Source organism: Oenanthe melanoleuca, chromosome 2 (genome assembly GCF_029582105.1).
Source record: "Oenanthe melanoleuca isolate GR-GAL-2019-014 chromosome 2, OMel1.0, whole genome shotgun sequence".
Classification (NCBI taxonomy): domain Eukaryota; kingdom Metazoa; phylum Chordata; class Aves; order Passeriformes; family Muscicapidae; genus Oenanthe; species Oenanthe melanoleuca.
Genome location: NC_079335.1, coordinates 136328712 through 136334673, shown reverse-complemented (window position 1 = coordinate 136334673; position 5962 = coordinate 136328712). Strand labels below are relative to the sequence as shown.

At 43.8% G+C, this 5962-nt stretch overlaps 1 non-coding gene across 1 annotated transcript; it reads left to right on the top strand.

Moving 5' to 3' along the window:
* Nucleotides 1-328: 328 nt before the first annotated feature.
* On the top strand, nucleotides 329-400 carry TRNAG-UCC (transfer RNA glycine (anticodon UCC)). The gene has a single exon. It is a non-coding gene; the product is annotated as a tRNA-Gly (tRNA).
* Nucleotides 401-5962: the final 5562 nt, after the last annotated feature.

Sequence of the window (5962 nt, the reverse complement as noted above, 5' to 3'; positions counted from 1 at the left end):
TCACATTTTCAAACACAATGTTTGGCTCAGATAAAACAAACCCTTGTGTTCTATAGGTAAAAAACTGAGCGTCTTTATAAAACTTGCCTATTTCATGCATCAAAGACCCCTTGTGATGGGGTCAATCATTAGAGGAGCCCATCTGTAGAGGGTCAGAGATTTAGGCGGGGTTTAGTTGTTCCAACACCCTTCTGGGTCAGCAGAGGTTTGCAGCCAGGTCTGGGGATATGTTACCAACTTTAGCAGCAGTTCTGCTTGCATACAGGTGTGCTTTCATGCAAGTCCTGACAGGCTCCAGCCATGAGCTGACAGATGAACCACCACGGCAGCGTTGGTGGTATAGTGGTGAGCATAGCTGCCTTCCAAGCAGTTGACCCGGGTTCGATTCCCGGCCAACGCACCATTTATATTGCAGATTTAGCATCCCTGTGCTAGAGGTGTTTACTTATTTCCTGCTGTGAGACAGGATTAGGAGGAAGGCAAAACAGGCTCACGCTTTGAAGGGTACAAACACTTTACTACTAGAAACTATAAGAAAAAATAATAAAACTCAGAATTAAACCTAAAGAACATTTCTCCTCCCCCCACAACTTCTTTCACACTGACGATGTACGCAAACAGGTCAGTCAGTTTATCACCTTTAAAAATAGTCTTTCACTAATTTACTTGGGAGAGGAGACTTCTCTTCAGTCTGTGGAGATTTCTCCACAAGAAAAAGTTTTCTCGTGGCCTAAATGTCACAGTGATCAGCCACTCAGGAGAATGGAAATCTGTTCATTATGTAAAATTCCCTTCCTTGACTAACAGTCTTCCCACAATGTTTATCGTGAACCAAGTCAACTTACTGGGCACACTTTAGGGATTATAACAGTTCAAAAAAAGGCTCTCTTCATCTTTGAAAACAAAGGTCTTTCTTCTTCTCTTCCCTGGGGGGCAAAAAGGGGTTTTCTTCTCTCCTCTCAATTCAAACTTATGGGATCACAGCCGTTTCAATGTCTGGTTGCACTAGCACAAACGCCTCTGCTCATATTTAGAGTTAGAACATTCATTCATTCCATAATAGATCTCTCTGTGTTATGGGAAAACAAGAGTCTCTTTTCCATAGCTTAAAAAAAGAGAAATTTCCATCTATGACTCTCTTCCTTCCCTTATTTTGGGACTTGACTCTTTCTTTTGTTTGACCTTGATGTTTTCATGCTGTTTCTGTGCATATCTTCATCTCGGTCCTTTTCTTTCACTCAGGAGTGAGAACAAAATGTCTGGAAGTCTCATTCTGGGCAGTGAAAGAGCTAAAAATTGCCCAGGCAGTGGATGGGCCTGTGATGTCTTCCAGGTGGGAGTTTGGAGCTATATAAGATAGAGTCTTCCAAGGCCACGCTAGGGCTGGGCCAGGATTAAGGGCCCAGCCAGAAAGCGGTGGTGGTTTTTATAGTTGCATGGCAGCTTTTGGTGTTTGCTGCCTTTAATTCCAGCCATGGGCTGATGATGTTCCCTGCCCCTGCCAGCAGGTAAGGGTGGGGCGGCCTCGGCCTTGCCGGAATGGGCTCAGTTGTCTCTCCCCAGGCCGCGTGTGCCACAGCGGGGCAGGCCTGGCAGGCCCTGAGCCGCTCCGGGCCGTGACAGGGCAGGGCTCTGCTGAGCCATGGGCTCCCTGGCCATGCCAGGGGAGAAACTAAGATCTTAGCAGCCATGCAGGCCTCCCCTTCCCCTTTCTATTGGGGCCCCCAGCTGAAAGCGGGCCCTGCATCAGAGCCCACCCCCAGCCCAGCCCCAGCCAGGACTGCAGGCCAGTGTCACCTGTACTGAGCTCGGAAGGGAAAGAGAGCTTCGCCAGGGTTTTATGGTCTTTACAAACACACATAAACTTTCTCATTGGTGTAACAGTGTGTCAATATTAAATTCAGACACTGATTGGTCCTTGCCAGGTCCAAAGGAGGCTGTCCAGGTTTTGGCAGAGAACTGTTTCAGGAAATTTATACAAACCACCACACTGCTGCATACAGGTGTGATCTCAGGGTGGGATGTGAGTCCTGACAGGGCTCAGCCCTGAGCTGCCTACTGAGCCATCCTGACCAAGTTAAGCAAATCAGAGCTGCCTTCTTGGCTGCAGAGTGCACCAGTTCCTGGCTTTGGGATTACCCAAATTTCTGTGTGCATGCATGCAGTGTATGTGTAAGTGAGTAAATGATCTGTGCAGCTCTGAGCGCCCGTGTCTTGGGTTCAGTGCTGTGCAATCTGCCATCCCTCAGGTCATGCCTGCCTAGTCCAGAGACCTCCAAAGATGCACTGAAGGCTACATGGGATTTGAATCCTTCTGAGGCTGAAGCATCAAGAAAGGCTAAAAGTTGTCTCAGGATATCAGGATTTACTTCTATTGTGGCCTCCAGCAGCATCTTTAGTGACTTGATGCAGCAACAGAGGAGCCTTAAGGGTTAGACAGTAGCGAAACTGCAGTTTTGGGAATCTGAGTGATGCCAGAATAAGAATTTCGCTATTGGTCCTCAATTAGGTGCTAAAATAGCTTCAGTTAGATGGAAAATTTGAAACTGCTCCTCAGAAAAGAAATCTGGCTTTAATTGTGACTGATGAGCAGTTTCAAAAATCTGTACAAACACACTGTGAATGTAAGCAAGTACTGATCCCTTGCTGAGTTCTCAGATCTATTGCAAACAATCTGAGCTTTCATAAAAATACACAGTTTTTCACTTATCCTATATTTTGTCTCACATTAGGTCACTTGCCAAAAAGCCTCTTGCCTGCAGTCAGTTTAATATGAAGAAGGAAACCGTCTTATTAGTTTAGTTTATTTATGATGACAAAAGGAAAAGCATGAAACCCCCAAGTTGTAAGTGGTAATTTATTCCTGATAAGTAGTAAATCAGCAGAATTTCACTGCCCACATGGGGACCTGCAGTTAAATAATTAATGATAAATAATGAGCCTCATAAATGTTCACAGTGTTTTTGAACAACTATTTACACATGAGCTCATTCTACAAACTCTCCTGCTGCTATAATCATGATAACCTGTTGTCCGTTCTGCATTACAGAAACATAAGATGATAACACCAACCATCTCTGTGGTTCAGTTTATATTGTTCATTGCCAAGTTACACTAATTATTCACTGCCTCTGAGGCAGTGCTGGGTTAATACATCAAACTGATGAATCTTTTGTCATGATAAACTTAGCTCACACTATATCTTCATACATTCCATTGACATAGCCTTTGTCTAAAAAAAAGTGCAGATTATTAAAAGAGATCAGCAAAGGAAGAAGACTGTAAATGTTTATGTTCTGGGTCACAAACTGATAAAAACTACTGGTATTAAAATAATAAAAGAAATTTTAAAAGTACTGTAAAAAAATAATTTCCAAAGTATCAAAGGGGTCTGGACCCCTGTAGATTTGTGTGCATCCTTTTTTACCATCACTTTTCAACATTGGGCATTAGAAGAGACAAAGTCAGCTCTAACATGGTAATTTCCACATGCCTGAACCTGGGAAATCCTCAAGTTCTTGAGAAAATAAATTGCCTGAAAATACCCTCAGTCCTCATTGACTCATATGCTGACAAAGCAGCCAAGATAATGCAAATGCACTTTTTTTTTTTTTTCCTTTCCCTAGGTCGTAATCTTTCCTTGTCTGCATTATCTATTCACTACATTATGAATTTATGGGGAAGCAAGATCAGGAACTTCAGTAGCTCAAATCAGTTGTGCTGCTCACATTTTGGCTTGCTTCTGAAGCATCCAGCATGACTCCACAATGACCCAACCTACAGGGGCTGAGGGTGGTCATCACAACTGTCCCTGCTTTTGGTCTTCCATCATCCCCAGCACATGGTCCTTCTCTGTGTATAAAGTGTAAATTGAGCACTGAGTTGAAGTTCAGAGCCTTATGAAAATCTAGCTTTTAGCTGGACTGTCCATGCTCAGACAGACTTTTGGAAAGCTTTTGAAGTAACCCCTGGTCATTAAAAATTAGGCTGTAGGGTGGTCTTGCAGGAGGTAATGCTGTTGGGCGCCTGGCACAGCACACTGCCCATACATGTAAACTCAAGCTAGCAAATCACATGGCAACTCAGTTATTCTCTTCAAACTGATAAAACACAAATGACAGGGGAGAGACTTGGCCCTTTTTTTTTTTTTTTACAGTTTGAGAGGAAAGGGAGGGATGTGGACACAGAGAAAATAGAGAATGATGATTTTTAACAAGTTAATGCATATTGACTCACAAAGTCATATTTCATAACAGGAAACAGAAAGGGAACAGAATGCATGGAGCAGTTGTCTGTGTTTGTCTAAATAAAAAAAAAGCCAAAACTCAAAAACCAACCCAGACTGTATCTTGTGCATGAAGCTCTGCCCAAGCAAGGGAGAATGGCTGTGTGAGATGAACCAAAGCCACGTTCTCCTGCTGGGGGGTGAGCAGGGACATGCCAGAGGAAGGCACAGGGACAGCCCTGACACCTGCCCAGCTCCCAGTGCCAGGGCTCAGCTCCTGCAGCTCAGCTCCTGCAGCAGCAGCCATGTCTCCTGAAGGATGCACAGGGACACCCTCAGGCAGGAGATGGGGATTGGTCCCCACAGTCTGTGCCAAGCATCACCAACAAAGCATGATGTGTTTGATTATGAGAAGTTGAAAGATAACAATCCAGCACCTGCTTCCAGCCTCACTGGCCTTCTGCTGGAACATAGGGACAACATTCTCCAGTGTAACCAGCTCGACAGCCTCCTGCCCCTCAGCATCCTGCTCCTCAGAAACCATGCCACTTAGCCTCTCCTGCTCCTCAGAAACCCTGCTCCTAGGGCACCCCTGCTCCTCAGGCACCCTGCTTCTCAGCCCCCCTGCCCCTCAGCACCCTGCTCCTCCTGGCAGGAGCCTCCTGGCTCCTTGGCCTCCAGCTGCCCAACAGCCCTGCCAGGGCTCACAGCTCCTTCTCCACAAGCATTACCCTGAGACTGCTCTGTTCCACCACGCACTTGCCCAATCCAGTGTCCTCCCTCTGGGTTCCCGAAAGAGGTTTGATACTGTACTTGGCCATATCTGTTGGTTTGCCTGCTCCCATTTTCCATCCCATCTAACCAAATTGTCATCATCACAATTGGTCATAGTCTCTCTGAGCAGAGGGAAAGCATAACATCTTTTCTTGCTCTCTACTCCTGGGAATAATAAACATCCTTCAAAATCTCCTTGAATTGTTAGAAGGGAGGCATAGGCACACTGGGCATGTGTTTTGCTATCAAAAGACAGATTCAATGTTAAACTGTTTTGCTTTTTGAGACTTGTTTGTTTTAAGACCAACTTTTTTCTTTTTTTTTTTCTTTTGGGTCTCATTGAATTTCATCCACCTGGGAAATAAGGGCTTGAACCCAAAATGAACTCAAAGCAAGGGCTCTCTTTCCATGCATTTATGACTCAATAAGTATGTAATTTTTTCTGATTCTTACTGGTTTTACAAATTCTGTAGGTAATTGTGTGGAAAAAATTGGGGAAAAAAGAGATTTATTTTTAGACTGTTACTCCAAAAAGCCCAGTTTTTCCATCTCAGCTGGCATGTAGTGACTTGCTTAGAGAAATAGAAAAATTAAAAGAGAGGCATTCAAAACAAACCACATAAAAAATAGGCTATGTATCTGTCACCTCACAACATTTGTTTCTTGACACTGCTGATTTTGCAAGAGAAATAATTTCTTCCTCTGGGACAGAGTTATTTTTTCTAAATATTACTGAATTCAAGTTGCACACCCTATCTCTGTAAAACAACACTTGGCATCTGCAGTCCTGTGTTCAGAGGAGTTGCTTACAAAGTCAATGTGTCATGAGGTGATTTTTCACATTGATGTTGTTGAACTGTAATATAAATTCATTGTATTTATTAATGGCATGCAAGAAATGGGAGGGAAGGTAAAGTTTTGGGTGTATGCATATTTCCATGAAAATGTAATACACATATCTAT